Source organism: Leptodactylus fuscus, chromosome 1 (genome assembly GCF_031893055.1).
Source record: "Leptodactylus fuscus isolate aLepFus1 chromosome 1, aLepFus1.hap2, whole genome shotgun sequence".
NCBI lineage: Eukaryota > Metazoa > Chordata > Amphibia > Anura > Leptodactylidae > Leptodactylus > Leptodactylus fuscus.
In genome coordinates this window covers 140,645,794-140,663,984 of record NC_134265.1, presented here as the reverse complement: position 1 = coordinate 140,663,984, position 18,191 = coordinate 140,645,794, and the positions used below count along the sequence as shown (strand labels likewise).

Here is an 18,191-nt window from a genome sequence, read left to right as displayed (position 1 = left end):
ACTCCTCTTCCAATTGCGCACTGCCCCCTTACTGCAAACCGCACATGACCACAGCTTGCCTTGATGGCAACTGTGTCTCATGATCCCCACTTAGGTCCAGACAAGTCGGTGGCGGGTCCAAAACCCCAAAATTGGAAGGAAATGGCAGATGCTGCAGTATTTCTAACACCTGTTCCTGGTGCTCGGGCCTGGTCTGTGTTGTACCCTGCACCCTGCTTAACGCATCTGCCATATCCAAAGTTGTGCTGAGCGCATGCTAATGTTTCGTGTCCAGTGCAATGGATGGGATGGGATTTCACATAAGTCTGCCACCCATGGCCACTCATGGTTGAGCAACTGAGGGAGTTGACTTTGACGAACCCGAGGGTTTTGGAGTTGGAACTACATCAAAGGTCTGTGCTGCTCACACACTCTGCTCAACACATGATATGTTTAGTGCCAGCAGTGTGGAGACGTCGCACAACAGCCGTTGTTCCAGCAGGTACAGGCGTTGTAGGAGTGCATAGAGGCTAGCAGCGGCAACTATACACTTTAAAAACTATCCGCACAAGCGCCACACTTTCACCAGTAGCTCAGGAACATTGGGGTACCTTTTTCAAAAGATTAGCAGCAATGAGTTAAAAACGTGGCCCAGGCATGGAATATGTTGCAGGCTGCCAAGCTACAGAGCCAATCCCAGGTTACGGCCATTATCACACATGACAACATGCCTGGGCCCAGGTGCAGTGGCAAAAACCACATTGCCGTCTCATCGAGGATGGCATGACTCACTTTGTAGGCAGTGTGCTGTCTGGCCCCCAAGCTGATGAGCTTCAGCACGGCCCGCTGACGTCTCCCCACACCAGTGTTGCAGCGTTTCCAGCTCGTAGCTGGGGTCAATTTAACAGCGGAGGAGGGTGGTGTTTCAGCCCTCCTCCCAGGAATGTTGTGTGGGGAGACAAGTCAGGCCACCACATTTTGCGACCCGGTCCACGCCTCAACTACATTCAACCACTGTGCCCAAATTGAAAGGTAGCGTCCCTGTCCGCATGCACTTGTCCATTCGTAACTGGTCACATGGAACTTTAGGGCTAAGCGCTGAATTTAGGGACCGCCTCATGTTTGGGGGAAAGTGCTGGTGTGGACGGCACAGTGCGGTGGCGCAGTAGACACTCTGCCCAAAAAGGGCAGAGTGTCCCCCAGCCGGGATTCCAACATCTCCTGGGCCAGATTTCTTGAGATGAGGCCGTTGAAGCCTTGGGCATGTGGGTGGGTTGCGCTGTACTTTAGCATGAAATGAAAGGCTTGGGAGATGGGGAGTTGATGGGAAGAGGCGCATGATGGCGCGGGCAAAAGGAGAAATGGCAGGAAAAGGTGAGGATAAGGGTGAACTCCCCAAAGTGTCAGAGGCAGATGTGGAGGTGTCCTGGCTCCTGGTCTGGACTGCAGCGCCAGCCCTGTCAACAGTGGAAGAGGCAGTGGCCGCCAGGCCAAACGACGATTATCCTGCGCTTGCTCTCACCCACTGAGCCCAGGGCTTGCCTTCCAAATGATGGCACCCGCAAGAGGTGGTGAGATTCCTCTCCGCAGATCTCCAAACCATCTTGGACTTGCAAATTGCACTAAATTTGTCATGTAACTGACATGTATATGATGAGTCTATCCATTGTCTGTTCATTTTGGTGAAAGTCAGCCTGTCAGCTGACAGACAGCTGTGCTTGTCAGTGATGATGTCACCGGCTGCTTGTACCCCCAGTTTTTGCTGCTTAGCTTGCCTCCACATCCACACTGCTTTTGCCCCTACACATCACCCCTATCCATGCCTGTGCCTCTAGCCATAAGTCTGCCACCCATGGAAACTCATGGTGCAGAAAGTGAGGGAGCTGACTCTGAGGAACCCTTGGGTTTTGTAGCTGGTACTCCATCAAAGGTCTCTGCTGCTCACACACCCTGCTGAACATACGGTATCTAGGGTTAGAGCGTGTGGTGACCTCGCACAACAGTAGGTGCTTCAGGCAGATGTAGGCCTTGCTGGAGTGTATTGCGGCTAGCTCCAGGTACTGTAGACTTGGGAAAGTGGGTGTCCAAGTGCCGCACTTTCACCCTTAGCTCAGCTAATTTGGGGTATGTTTTTAAAGATCATTGCACCACTACATTGAACATGTGGGCCAGGCATGGAACGTGTTGGAGGCTGGCAAGCTCCAGAGCCCTCCAACAAGCTAAAAAACCTGGCCCCAGGGGCAGCGGGGATAAACAAATTGCCATCTCATCCAGGATGGCATCCCTGACCTCAGAGGCAGTGTGCTGTCCGTCTCCCAAGCTGATGAGCTTCAGCCCAGCCTGCTGACGTCTCCCCACACCAGTGTTGCAGCGTTTTCAGCTCGTAGCTGGGGTAAATCTAACAGCGGAGGAGGAGGAGGGTGGTGTTTCAGCCCTCCTCCCAGGAATGTTTTGTGGGGAAACAAGTCAGGAAAATTCTTGAAACGGGAGAGTTTTGCATCTTTGCCCTTGCTGCCTATGGACATCCCTTTGCCTCTAGCCACCATTTTCCCTGCTTTGCTTGCCTCCAAATCCACACTGCTTTTGCCCCTAGACATCACCCCAGTCCATGCCTTAGCTTGTACCCCCAGTTTTTCCTGCTTAGCTTGCCTCCACATCCACACTGCTTTTGCCCCTAGACATCACCCCAGTCCATGCCTTAGCTTGTATCCCCAGTTTTTCCTGCTTAGCTTGCCTCCACATCCACACTGCTTTTGCCCCTAGACATCACCCCAGTCCATGCCTTAGCTTGTACCCCCAGTTTTTCCTGCTTAGCTTGCCTCCACATCCACACTGCTTTTGCCCCTAGACATCATCCCTATCCATGCCTCTTCCCCTAGCCATAACTCTGCCACCCCTGGAAACTCATGGTGCAGAAACTTTGGTTGCTGACTTTGAGGAACCCTTGGGTTTTGTAGATGGAACTCCATCAAAGGTCTGTGCAGCTCACACACCCTGCTCAAGATATGGTATTGTAGGGTTTCAGCGTGTGTGAATGACGGACAACAGCCTGTGTTTGGACAGATGTAGGCCTTGCTAGAGTGTTTTTAGGCTAGCAGCGACTCCTGTGCACTTGCAAAAGTGGGCGCACAAGCGCCGCATTTTCAACAGTAGCTTCGGTACATTTGGGTATGTTTTTAAAAAACTTTGCACCACTAGGTTAGACGTGGGCCAAACATGGAACGTGTTGGAGGCTGGCAAGCTCCAGAGCCGCTACCAGGTTCCAGCCATTATCACAGGCGTAAAAATGCCAGGCCCCAGGTGTAGCAGGGAAAAAAAAATGCCATCTCAGCCAGGATGGCATCCCTGACCTCGGAGGCACTGTGCTGTCTGTCCCCCAAGCTGATGAGCTTCAGCACCGCCTGCTGACGTCTCCCCACACCAGTGTTTTAGCGTTTGCCGCTAGTAGCTGTGGTGGAGGTTGCAGCGTCGTAGGGTTTCAGTCTACTCCTGCCATGAATTTTGGCCTGGGAGAGGAGATAGGCCACCCCAGTTTGCACCCGGGGAACAGACTCCACCACATTCACCCTGCCTGTCATTAAAGATAAGCACTGCAGCATCCCTGACCACAGGCGCTTGTCCAAGTGTCGGTGGTCAAGTGGACCTTGCAGCAAAGCGCGGAACTAAGGGCCCACCTGATGTTGAGTGACACGTGCTGGTGCAAGGCGGGGACGCCACACCGGGAGAAGTTGAGACGGCTAGGGACGGCATAGTGAGGTGCCACAGTTGCCATCAGGTCCGGGAAGGCGGGAGTTTCAACAAGCCGGAACGCCAACCTCTCCTGGGCCAGCAGTTTAGCGATGTTGGCGTTCTAGGCTTGCGTGGGTGGGTGGTTAGCGGTGTATTTCTGCCGGCGCTCCAATGTATGAGAGATGGTGGGTTGTTGTAAAGAAGCGCCTGATGGTGCCTTTGATGGTGCAGGAGAAGGAGATAAGACAGAAACAGGGGAGGATGAGGGAGAAGTCAACAAAGTGGCGGAGGCAGATGAAGTGATGTCCTGGCTCGTCCTCTGGAGTGCATCGCCAGCACTGTGAGCAGAGGCAGTGGCATGAACGGCGGGCGACGTTTGTCCTGCCGTTGCTGCCTGCCACTGATTCCATTGCTTGGATTCCAAATGACGGTGCATTGAAGTGGTGGACAGGTTGCTCTTCTCAGGGCCCCTACTCGATTTCGAGAGGCAAATTGTGTAGACGACACTATATCTGTCCTCGGCGCATTCCTTGAAAAAACTCTACACCTTCAAGAAACGTGCCCTCGATGGGGGAGTTTTTCTGGGCTGGGTACAAAAGGGAACATCTTCGGACATTCCGGGTCTGGCCTGGCTTCGGCAAAGCAGCTGACCTCTGCCTCTGGACATGTCTCTGCCTCTAGCTACCCTTTTTGGTGCTGCACCTGCCTCAACATCCACACTACTTTCCCAGCTTGACATCTGCCTTGTCCAGGTGGGGTCGGTGTCCTCGTCGTCCACCACCTCCTCTTCCAACTCCTGTCTCGCCTCCTCCTCCTGCACAATGCGCATGTCAACTGGCTGCCCTGACAGCAACTGCGTCTCATCGTCGTCGATGAGGGTGGGTTGCTGGTCATCCGCCACCAAATCGACCGGAGATGGAATGGAGGAGACTCTAGTGTTTGAGCATCTGGACACAGATACTCGTCTGTTAGGTCCGTGGAATCGCGAAATGGAGGGGCAGGTTGCGGTACAGTCAAAGGAAGGGAGAACAGCTCTGGGGAGCAGGGACAGTTGGGGTTATTGTTCTGAGAAGATTGGGAATTTTGGGTGGAAGGAGGACAAGACTGTTGGGTAAGAGGAGGTAGAGGCTGACTGGCTGGTGGACAATGTGCTTTAAGCGTTATCCGACAGCCATTGCAAGACCTGTTCCTGGTTCTCGGGCCTACTAATCTTTGTACCATTCAGCCTAGTTAATGTGGAACTTTTGTGCAAAGCGCAGAACTTAGGGCCCGCCTGATGTTAAGGGACACACGCTGGTACAAGGCTCAACTCACCCTAAGTGCCAAAAACACTGCTGGTGCAAGGCTCTACTCATGCCAAGGGCCTCAATCTCTGCTGGTAGCTCAGCTTAAGGTCATGTAACTTTGTTTGGAAGGGCTCATGTTAAGGGCTAGAAAAGTGAATTTTGGAAGGTCTTACCACATCACACACACACACACACACACACACACACACACACACACTCAAAATGACAGTTAAGGGTGAGGGCTTTTGGAATTCCCATTGCCTATTCCATTTGTGGTTGTCATGGGGAACGTGATTTAAAGGGGTGGTTGTTACTGTTTGTTGAGCTTAAATTGGGGTTTGTGTCCATCCATTTGGGGAGTAAAGAAGGTTTCCAGGTATTTTCCCACTTTGATAGAGGTTTTTTTGAATGTGGAAAGTGTGTAGTTGTTAGGCAGTGATGTTGGGGTAATAGAGGGTCTTTGGTGTGTTAGATGCCCCCAGGCATGCTTCCCCTGCTGTCCCAGTGTCATTCCAGAGGTGTTGGCATCATTTCCTGGGGTGTCATAGTGGACTTGGTGACCCTCCAGACACGGATTTGGGTTTCCCCCTTAACGAGTATCTGTTCCCCATAGACTATAATGGGGTTCGAAACCCGTTCGAACACACGAACATTGAGCGGCTGTTCGAATCGAATTTCGAACCTCGAACATTTTAGTGTTCGCTCATCTCTAGTCCCTATCAATAGAAAAGATAGCTGGCGCTGCCAAATTGAAAAGATTTTGCTTTTATGTACAGTATATGAGCACATTAACAGTGATCTAATAAAAGAACATTCTGAAGGAATATCTCTATGATGACCAAGGGAGATACTTAGCAAAATATAAAATAGCATAACTTCTGTTTATCTCTATGGCCGTTCTAAAGAGGTCTGTTGTGCTTATGTCTTCCTTGGGTCTATTAGTAGATTGCTTCTGTACAGAAAGCATTCTGCTAAATAAGCTATTAGTGTCACATCCCTGGTATAACCACTTTTTATTGTTATCATACCATCATTGAATGCTTAATAATAATTCCCTGAATAATTGAATAAAATAATTAAGCCTTTGGCTCCTTGAGGACTATTGCCCCTTTGAGGCACAACATTGGTTGGAATTTGTCCAATTGGCATAAGTTGCTTGCAACTTTTTTTCCTATCTATCTATCTATCTATCTATCTATCTATCTATCTATCTATCTATCTCCTATCTATCTATCTATCTATCTATCTATCTATCTATCTATCTATCATCTATCTCTCTCTCTCTCTCTCTCTCTCTCTCTCTCTCTCTCTGTCATCTATTCATGTCTATGTTAGGCAATTATTTGCTCAGCTCCAGTCTTCAATGTTAAATAGGATTTTTAATGATTTTTTTGCTCAGGGGCAATGTAAGGTTAACCCAAATAATCCATCTGTGCATTAAATGGCCTCCCCTTGAACGCAGATGACAAGGTTGTCATTCACATGCTGCCCAAGGTATATAAAAAACTTAGTAAACTTATCACAAGCTTCTTACACAAGTTCTCTAATGCTTTTCTCCATTAATCTTTATACCTTTTTACTGTGGTTATGACATTGTGATTTCTCTTAGGAACAAGTGCAGGGCTGTGTACAGTCCATCATTAGTCAAAGTGATGTTATCCTTGGTGCATTCACTGGTAAAATACATCACTGCACACACGGGGACTGGATCATATGCTCAGATCAGCCAATAAATATTGTAACAGCAGGAGGGCCTTCCACTCATTACAGTAAAGACTGACATGATTAAAGTAAATTGACTGTAAAATTTTATACTGAAAAACATTGATGCACTGTAAATCTAAAGGTGTATCGAGAAAGTGGTCATGAATTCATTAAGAGTCACCTCATTACCAGCCATATGTTACACTAGAACCCTCTTCCCAGAGATAAATGGACAGGTTTTTGTTTATTGCATCTTTATATAAACCATTCAATTCCTCTAATGCATTTTATAGCAAGTAACAGAAATTGATAACTGCAGAAGCATAAAAGATTGCAGTGGCCATTGTATGATATTTCCGAAAGTTGTGACCTTGCAATATTGAACCTGACATTGCCTTATCTTTCCATAGACAATTAAGTAATGAGCTAATGGAACGTCACAGCAATGTGGGAAGCTTTTCCCCTGATGCAAATACCAGAGCGCTGGAGTGTAAAGCACCATACAGAGACTCTCTGCAGCAGTTCTGCTTCCATATCTCATCTGTGTTGTTTTATTATTTGCTAATGTAGAGCATTGCTGGAGGCAAGTCACATAGAAGCGACTGCAGATTGCTGAGTCATAAAGATATAGGCTGCAAATGTACAAAAAATGTCAGGCATTAGACGAAATCACGGTTTCTGAACAAAAATATTATAATTTAAGGAGGACCTGCTAATAGTTGCATTCCCAATACTAGAATATATATTTTATAACTCTACACTATGTTATTCCTCTCTAATTTTCTGAATGTCTATGAATAAATTGACAACTGGGCTTTACCATTCCCTTTGCCCAATGGGTTTGTTCCTATACAGTCTGACATTGTGAGAACTGATGGGACACGGTCAGATTCAGTAGGAACAATTCAGGAAAGATGGAGAGATGTTAGGAAAGATGTTCTGCAGTTGGTAATTCATGAGAAATATTTACTTAAATAAGCATATTAGGACAAGTTTTCTTTAATAATATTAATAAAAATATAAGTACTCAATATGGAAAAAAGTATTGGGACACCTACAAATTATACCTATAGGACCTTTTATGACATCCCTTTCTAAATCCATAGGTATTGATATGCTAAAGCAGCATTCCTATATAGCTTTCTAAAAGATTTGCTTTACACCTAATTTTCTATGTGTTTTAGACACTTTCTCACAGTTTCCATGCCTTGTCTGACAGGTAGGTGGAGTGTAGGAGTCAGTTGCCCCTTCCAAACTTTTCTGTTAAATTGCCTTAACTGTGTTGTTTTGCTGCCACCCACTGGTGTGAGGAATTATTGCCTAGGACTGTACTAATGTGAGAGACAATAATCTCCCTGGTTCTGCCTGCTTAATGGTGCAGTCCAAAGGAAGTGACGTGGAGCAGGAAGCTCAGAGCAGCCAGTTTGGGCCCAGATTCTGTGCTGTGAGGACCTGTTAGAAGCCATTGCTGATTTAGGGCACAGTAGAAGGCCTGAAGCACTGCAGAGGCTAACAGGAGAAAGCAGCAGTGTTACTGAGATTGTTCTAGAGACTAAAGCCAGATTGAGAGACTTTCTATGGACGGCTGAAGCTCAATCAAAATTTGCATAGACTGTTTCCTGAAGTTGCTTTACCATTATTCCAGATTGCTGTGCGTGTTAGGGAGGGTTCACACGGTGTAACGTGCCGCGTGATGTGGCATGTCTACGCCGCGGGAGCCTTTGCGGCTGCAACATCACGGCCGCAAACTAGCGCGGCGCATACAATCCCCGCTCCCATTGAAATCAATGGGAGCGTGTACGGCCCGCAAAGGCTCCCGCGGCGTAGACGTGCCACATCACGCGGCACATTACACCGTGTGAACCCTCCCTTACAGAGTGTGCCTTAGGGTGCATTCACACTAAGTATACGCTGAACTGATTCTGAACGTAAAACACGTTCAGAATCAGCGCGTACAAAGCAGATCTCATGATACATGGGATCTGCGTATCACATTGAAACCAATAGGGAAAAAAGCAGCCCATTCATTTCAATGGGGAGCGCTCGTATGCCAGCTCCCTATGACATGAATGGGATCTTCTTTGTACACGCTTATTCTGAATGTGCTTTACGTTCAGAATCAGCTCAGTGAATACTTAGTGTGAATGCACCCTAAGACTGTGTTCAGACCTTCACCCGAGACAGAAGCAAGACAGAGGCTGCTGAGTTCCTGGACCCAGGCCTGCACCGAGGGAGCGCCACAGAGAGCTAAGAGACTTTATAAATTTGGTCCCGTACAGTTATCTCAGGGACAGATAGGGCCAGTTTATATGGTGTATTATACTCATACGGTTATATGTAACTTACCATAGTTGTTTCCCTTGTTACTTCATTCCCATTTCCCACAAGTAAACTCTGTTATATACCAGCTAGTGTGTGTCTGTCTCCTAGTTGCAGATCCTCGTTACCTGCTGACCCCGACTTACAGGAGCTTGGAACTTTTTAAAAAGGAGATGGAGCGTAAGGGCAGGGCCCTGCAGTCCATGCAAAGTGGACGGGATTCACTAGAACAGTGGATCCCATCGCCTTTGCAAAAAAATATTGGCGGCGGAAATACTGCGATTTTCAAAACCGTTGCATTTTTGTAAATTACAGCATGTCAATTATACCTACAGAAATGCCAGTGGTTTCCCTATAGGTATAATCGAAGCAGAAATTCCACAGAGGAAAAATATACATACTTTCTGTAAAAAGCACTGCAGAAAAAACTGTGATGTGTTTCATTGCGATTTTTTTCCTGCAGCGCTTTTCAGCTGCATTCAGCGCACTGTCAGCTTTCTAGCGCTGTATTAAACCACATGTGCTCCAGATGGTGAAAGGTCCTCTTTAAATAATTTTTCTGACTCTTGGTAATGATTCTTGTAGTTTACTGTAGAGACATCTGATATAGCCAAAGCCTCACTATCAAAACACATCAGAAAACATTTTTAGGTAAAACGGCAGTACGATACAGGAGAAATGTTATATTCCGACTAGTAATTGTGGTCATGGGACAGTCTTTCATGCAGTTTTGAAAATGATGTAAGTGAACAGAGCAATTCTCACACTTGAGGATAAGTAGGACAGTCTAGTTAGACTACAGCATGTCAAGTGATTTAGTCTTTCATACCTCCAGACAATCTCTCTTCTTGATCCAAATATTCCTTTCCATCTTTCTTGCAAAAATCTGACCTTCATTTTGATCCTGTGTAGTTGTAGTTACGGATAAAAACCTTCAGTAGCAGCAAAAAGTCACTGCTTTCTAAAGTCAATAAAATAGCTTTGTAAAGTCCATAAAATGGACAGAAGATTTGGTGAACTGAAATGATAACACATATTGTGCCTGATGATAATAAAGCAGTAACTGCTGCAGTGTATCTGAAAATGACAATTGCTGGTATTGCAGTCACTCTATTGGTCCTTGAATATCACAATTGCGAGACTGTGCAAGAACTGTATACAGTAATAAACCATAAGATTAAAACCACTGGCAGGTGAAATGAATAACATTGATTATCTTGACAATATCAACAGTCAAAAGATAGGACATATTATGAACCATCAGTTCCTGAAGTTGATAGGTTGGAAACAAGAAAAACAGGCAAGCATAAGGATATAAGCTATTTTAACAAAGTTGTAATAGGTTGAAGCATCTCTAAAAGGACAGTTCATGTAGGGTGTTTTTAGTATACAATGGTTAGTACCTACCAAACGTGGACCAAGAAAGGACAACCAATCCACAAATGATAGGGTTATGGACAGCGCCGCACCTCTCATGAGGTGACCTGAAGCGACCGCTTCAGGCGGCGCTATGCCAGGGCCCCGGGGGGGGGGGGGGGCATTTTTGCTGACCTAAGCCAGTCCAGGACAAGCTGTCCTGGACTGGCTTAGCGTCACCGTCTCGGCAGCCTGGCAAGGGAAGCGAGCGGTGGATTGGGGAGGCCCTGTGGATGCAGCGCTGCTCCAGCGGCCTCCCCTCACGCTTAGCAGAGAGCAGGTCCTCTCCCTGCCTGCTCTCTGCCTGCTAATGCCGCTCTGTCCCCTCCTCCTGGGGGGAAGGCGGCTTTCTGTCGTCCACTTCAGGCGGCAAAAAAGCTAGGTTCACCCCTGGTTATGGACACCCAAGTCTAACTGATGTGAGTGGGGAGCAAAGGCTAGTCTAAGTCAAACCCACAAATGCTATAGCACAATTTGTTAATAAAAAGTTCATGTTGGCTACAATGTGTTAGAATACACAGTGCAGTTTACATGCGTTTTCCAGACTTTTTACAAAGTTAAAGGGATTCTACCACTAAACAAAAATTTTTTCTTCCTTTAGACGTGGTCTGTGCGGCGCCGTTCCTTAGAAATATCGGTTGTAACCGGTATGCAAATGAGTTCTCCACAGCAATGAGGGCGGACATCAGTGCTCAAATGGCTAGGGGGTCGTCCCCACTGCTACCCGAGAGCTCTCTCCAGCGACGCCTCCATCTTCAGCTGCAACCCCGCCTCTTCTGTCTTCCGTCTTGGTCCAACTTCCGACGCCTGCGCAGTACGCTCCTGTATTGAACTACAAGAGCAAGAGCGGACTCCCAAAAATGGCCGCCGGAGGCCACTCTTGCTCTTGTAGTTCAATACAGGAGTGTACTGCGCAGGCGTCAGAAGTTGGACCGACAGAAGAATACAGAAGAGGCGGGGTTGCAGCTGAAGATGGAGGCGTCGCTGGAGAGAGCTCTCGGGCAGCAGTGGGGACGCCCCCATCACCGTTTGAGCGCTGGGGCCCGCCCTCATTGCTGCGGAGAACTCATTTTGCATACCGGTTAAAACCGGTATTTCTAAGGAAAGGCGCCGTGGAGACCACGTCTAAAGGTAAGAGACAAATAGCCTTTCTTAAGGCTATTCTGACGTGGTAGTTAGAAAAAATGTGTTTAGTGGTAGAATCCCTGTAAGGAACCCGTGAGACCTTGATAACATGGTGGAAACCTCAAAGTCAGAGAACTTTCTACCACCATCCCTTACATTGGTGAGATAAAGTAAATGAGTTGTACCCTTTTATTTATTTGGCACTTACCAATGCAGATAAAAACTTTTACTATATTCCATCCATGTAGATACAAATTTCGGACAGAAGAGTCAAAACATACTGCTAAGTGGTAACAACTCTCTGATATGCCTTCCGAAATGCATCATCAGGGTAACCCTATTCTTTAAATTGATGTCTCAGCTGGGTGTCTTCCCTTTCAAAGCCCTTCATAGATGCACAATTTCATCTAGCTGTACATAGTGGCCCTTGGGGATCCCACTTCTGAGCAGTAATGGATGGTAACTCTCTCATCTTAATAAGCTGTTTTTTAACTAAATAGGTCAGTTTCAAAATCATTCTTTTGTAGTTTCTTAATAGTGAGATCCATGAAACAGATTTTGTTATCCTGAATTTCAAATGTGAGGAATAACCATATATCATTTTTGTTTGAGGTAATGAAAAAATTCTTTCCTGCCTCCCCCTGTTGCCCACAGAAGATCATAATGCCATCAATATACCTAGCCAGAAAGTAACTGGTGGTAGAATCGGTTGCCAAATAAAAACTAGCTATGTGTTAGTACAAATAGGAGTAGTTCAAGAATTAACTCATTATCTGAAAAGCAATGGGTACCCCTAGTTTTGAGCAAGAATGCCACCACTTTGATCCCTTTATCATGTGGGATTAACAAATAGACAGCTTCCTCATCTAATGTCGGCCAAAGTATAGTTTCCCCAAGAAACAGACCCTTCAATTTCCTTAGTTTATCCATACTGTCTCTGGGATATGATGGGAGACTCCTCACAAAGCCTCTTAAGATCTGGCCTAAACACTGACTGCAATTCTGGGTGATATTACCTATCCCCTACACAATTGGCCTGTCCATCTTGGAAGTAGTCTGTGTATCTCTGGCAGGCTATTAAATGTTGGAATCTGGGGGAACTTTGGAATCATAAAGTCCCTCTTTGCCTTACTGATTTGGCCTTTCTGGATAGCTCTCTCCAACAGACCTCGCGAAGTTCTCTTATATATTCCATACTGGGATCTGCAGTTAATCTTCTATAGGCCTTTTCATAGTCAAGCACATCTGCTTATAGCTAGGAGTATGCAGGATTACAAGATTTCACCCCTTATCTGATGGTTCAATGACAATTTCTTTCTCTGTTTCCAGTGATCTTAAAGTTTTAAACTTGGATAAGGATAGGATACACTGTAAAGGAAGGTACGTCTTGGTATCTCTTATCTCAGATGTCAACATATATAGAAAGATGTCAATATTTGGTATTATTCTTTATTAGTGGCATCAAATTTAATATTGGCTTTAAATCCCTAAAGGGGGAAGTCTCTAATCCTCTCTGGCCTTCTTTGAACAATGAAGCCAGGAGGATCAGGTCGTCCAAGTCTTTGCTGTTAATACTCAGCTCTACCTCTGATCTTGTGGCTTGCAAAATTTGTACCATTCAACTTCCGACAGAACAGAAAATCTTTAATCCAGAGGAATTATAGTTTGGAATCATACAGCTCTCAAGTTTTTCCGTCAAAGGGCTCTGTAAGGGTAAGTTCACATGGAATTTTTTGGTCAGGGTTTTGGCATTGTCAATACCGGACCAAAAAACGCATGAGACGTTTCCTGAAGCGTTTTTTTGAGGCGTCTTTCGAGGAGTTTCCTGATCCATTTCCTCTTGGGATGTGGTCATAAATTATATTTTTAAAAAAATGACTGGCGTTTCCTGATCAGGTTTTTGACCAAAAAATCACGAGCAGGAAAAACCGTCTCACACTGACTTGCATTAAAGCCGTGAGCCGGAAAACACTCACGACTTCAAAAAGAATGGACATCTTGCTTCTTTTTTGTCGCTAGCGGAAAAGACTCAGAAGCGTTTTTTTATACTTTGAATGATGAGGAGTTTTTTGGTTCAGGGTTTGGAGACGGATTTCTGCCAAAACCCTGACCAAAAACTCTGTGTGAACTTAGCTTAAGGCCTTCTGGGTTAATGTGGATTCCTTTTTATGTTTTTTGTTGTGATAAAATTACTAATAAAAATTAATTTGGAAGGAAAAATAAAACCCAGTGCACTGTAATTTGCTGCATATGTGGCTGTGTAGTTGCAGATTAGTCTGAGTGCCCATGCTGACCACTGTCTACCATCGAAAGCACTTACAAAGGACACGTGACCATCAAAATCTTACAGGACCAAAAAGGCTACCCAGATAGCTAGACTGGAAAAATTAGCTCTTTATATTTTTTTTCTTCAGCTGTAGACACAAAAGATGTAATGTGGATAAACTTAGCACAAATGTTAATGTATTTTTTTGTAACCTGTGAATAAACTAAATACAAAGAGATTTGAGAAAATCAAAATCTGGAGCCATAGAAGATGGTGATGTGGTCTGATGAATCACATCATGTTAATGGCTGGATGTGTGTATTGGTGACCTGGGAATGGTCCAGGATGGACCAGAGATACACCAGCAGGGGCAGTGTCATGCTCTTGGCAATGTCCTAGTGGAAATAGTTTATGTTAAGATAAATATGATTAATGTAGATCTAACCCACAAGTTGTAGCACTTAAATTGCTGCTAACATCATGGTGCCAGATACCACAAAACACCTTCAGAGATCTTGTGAAATCCATGCCTCCAACTGATCATCTTCCCTAGAAGTAACAGGCTGGCTTGGCCAAGTCGAGTTAATATCTTTCTGGGGAAATCTAAGATTGTAGTTGTCCTTCAAAAGCTCATTTGACACTTATTTTTATTTCTGTCAATTTATCAATCTTAATATAGATACACATAGATATAATACATATATATACATACGTGCCAAGTTACCATGTCTGTTCTAATGGAAATGAGTGACTACAACTTACCTCTGGCTTTGCTTATATTAAGTAGCCATAAAAGTATTATTTTCTATGTTCCTGACAAAAGTCATTGAATAAGGTGGTGACACTAGCCGTAGATTGTAGATTGTTGAAAATACATGAACTTGCTAAAAATATGCAGTTTACAGACACTTATGGTGTATCCATAGGCAAATATCTTACAGGCAGGGCTGCTTTAACTATAGGGCACTTGCACCAAGCCCTATGGGACAGTGGAACAGTCCTGCATTTGCTGTCACAGGTAGTGTTATTCCAGGTAGTGGGTCCAGACTGCCCCAACTTCAATTCATCAGTGTCCTAAGGATGGTGAAGTGGGGGCCAAAACTCCCTGGATCACCATTCATCCTGTCTCTTTTCCGGGAGCTGCAGGCGTAATGTGGTGTTATATGGTACCTGCAACTTCTTGAAGACTCTTGACCAGAGACAGCAGGGGAGCGAGGAGAGGTAAGTATTAGTACTTTTTATGTTTGTTTGGTAGGATAGGGACATAATATTGTGGAGGTAACTTTAGGGGGACTTAAAGCTTTGGAGGCAGCTGGAGGGGGACATTAAACTGGGGGTAGCTTAAGGGGGGCATTAAACTGTGGAGGTAGCTGGAGGGAGACATTAAACTGTAGGGGTAGCTGGAGGACGCATTAAACTGTCAGGGTTGCAAAATTGTGACATTAAACTTTGGGTGTACTTGGAGGGGGCATTATGCTTTGAAGCAAATGGACAGGGCATTATGCTGTGAGGGCATTATGCTGTGAGGGCAACTGGAAAGACATAATAATGCACCGGACAATCAGATTAACTCCCAATTTCTACAGCTTCAAGTGCAAACTAAAGACAAATCTTTTCAGACAGGCCTATCACAATTACAAATGTAAACCCTTCCGTACTGGAATTAGAATCCCTAAAATTAACCCTTCTCTGTTCCAGCTCCTACATTACCCCACATGATATGACGCCGTTTCTGACTAACTTTATATGTCCAAGCACCATCCACATGTTAAAGGACACGACTGGTGAAGGCTCATACAGTTTTATGTTTCTGTAATGACAGTCACCTCTATTACAACATTGTCTGACCCCAGTATAAGCAATGCTACCTCTGATGCCGCCCCTGCTACCTCTTGTGTCACCACCTCTACCTCATAGATTGTAAGCTCTTGTGAGCAGGGCCCTCAGTCCCATTGTGTGAAATGACTATTTCTTTGTAATGTATCTTTTTGTCTGTATTTGAACCCTACAAATTGTACAGCGCTGCGGAATATGTTGGTGCTTTATAAATATAATTTATTATATTATTATTATTATTATTATTATTATTAATGTGGGGACATACTATCTTAGGGTGACTTTAGGGGTGTTATACTATGTGTGGGCACAAAAATGAATGGGCGGAATCAAAGTGGAAGTGAGAGGTACTAAATCTGCTGCATTGTGCATGGCACACAGCATATTCTATCCCTCTTTTTGTTCTTTGAAAGTTGGGAGGTCACTGAGCCATTGAGCGGAATTATATTGTATGAGGCCACTAGCGAGGCATAATACTATGTGGGGGCATTATAATTTGTACAGGTCGGGTATCTCTAAGTGGTGGTGATGGGGGGGGGGGGGCACTTCTGAAACCTTTGCACTGGACCCACCAATGTGTTAAAACTGCCCTACTTATACATTAGGATTTGGAGTGGAAGAGGGAGTGTTATACCAAAGAAGTCATGGCGTAAAATAATACATACTGTAAATTTGCAGAATGGATACACCTTTACTTTTTTGCTGCTATCACAGTTTTCTATGCTTTGATGATAGTGAATCATTACCAAAATGCATGCAGAAAATACTGAAAAAGCACATTATACTATATTATATAAATCACCTTGAGGGATTCATCATAACTGTTATGCCATTTTTTGATCCGTGATTTGCGACTAATGTGACTTGCAACTAAAATAGTCGCAAATGGAATTTTCACAAAAGTGACAGCAAAATGTACAGCAGCCCCGGGGATGAGCACCAAAGGCGTTGGGTGGATGCAGCCTCATCATGAATTAGGCTGCCAGTGCGCTGGTGCGGAGGATGTCAGGACCGACTTTTATATAAGACATTCTGGCTTCATTTACGAGGCTTAATGGTTACTGCTTGTTTTTCTGTAACGTATTTTAACAGCATTGTTAGATTGACAATATAACCATTGGTTTCTAGGACTTTTCTTGCACTTACTGTAATTGTAAAATGATGGGATACACATAAACAGAGACAAGCAAGACATGAAATAACAATGACAGTCTTTCCAATAACTTAAGATGTAAGGGAGTTTTTAAAACAAGTCTTATGAAAAATTTGCGTTTAATCTATTGACTGAGTAAAGAAATATCTTCATTTACAAGGCATCAGCTTTGGGAATTTGATAAAATGTTAGCATGTCATCATGTTCTGTCCTATAGAAAGTTTCATTATCACCCAAAGTCACAAAGGAGCAGATCACGGAGTCACTAATCCAATACTAACTGCTCAATATTTTCTTGATGAATTCTCACTTTCTGTATGCAAAAAAATCAAAACCGAGCTCTCTGGCAATTGATTTTGTTGAAAGAAATATGCTTTAAGCGCTCAAGCTAATTACAATTTTTGATTAAAACATAAACACATTAGAGCGATCTTAGAAGCAAAGACAGGCACACAAATTCTCCAATTTTTACAAATTTGCCTCTAATTTTACAAGACTATAGCAAGGAATTTAGCCTAATATAAGATTATGTGTATATATATATATATATATATATATATATATATATATATATATATTATATTCTTAAAAATATGTATTCTCGTTATAGATATAGAGAGAGCATAAAATAGCAAAACTAACAAACAAAAAAATAATGATCATGATTGTAGCTTTCTAATTTCATAAAGAGACATCATATTCCAAACTTGGTATCATTTATACACATATTGTATATATTTCGGTTTGTCATGGTTCTTTTTAGGTTCCTCTTGAATATTTTTACTAATTCTAGATGCTATTCAACCTCCACTGATCAAATTTGATAAAACAGAACAGACTAGTCTAGATATTATTTTATGAATGTTGGTGGTATTCATATCCACTTAGAAAACAAAACTGTAATATTATTCATTACAATAACTTTTCTTACCTTTAAAGTAAAGGGTCACTTGAGAGTCACCTGAGCAGCGGCAAAGTGTTACCTTTATTTCGCTCTTCTGCCTTTGGAATAGGCTCAGTTTGTTGGACCTATTGGAAGTTATATACAGAGATATCAATGGCAGTACTTGGAATCACATCGCAAATACCTGCATGATCTCTTTATTCCATGTCCGTTAGAGTTACTTGACTATCCTATTGCAGACACTTTTGTGTTTTCCATAAAGCATGCACTGTGTAAACATAGATCTAGTATGCTTTAATGAGACAAATTTAACAGCACTTAGCATAAGCCTCGTCCTCTTAAAAAACATAGCAACGTTTTTTGACTTCATTTTGTGTAGGGCGTGAAATCTTTTGCAACGTGATCCCGCAATAAGAAGAAAGCCTGGAATGTTGTCCGATCACAGTCGGCTATTGTATTACATGTGACATCAGA

At 44.0% G+C, this 18,191-nt stretch overlaps 1 protein-coding gene across 1 annotated transcript in view; it reads right to left on the bottom strand.

Annotated features, from left to right (window-relative positions):
* LOC142208963 (protein FAM240B-like) overlaps positions 1–17,828 on the bottom strand; it is a 71,654-nt gene extending 53,826 nt beyond the window's left edge. The window contains exon 1 of the mRNA XM_075277877.1: positions 17,745–17,828. The gene's annotated coding sequence lies outside the window, so the exon portion shown is untranslated. The remainder of the gene's footprint in view (positions 1–17,744) is intronic.
* Between the last annotated feature and the right edge of the window lie 363 nt (positions 17,829–18,191).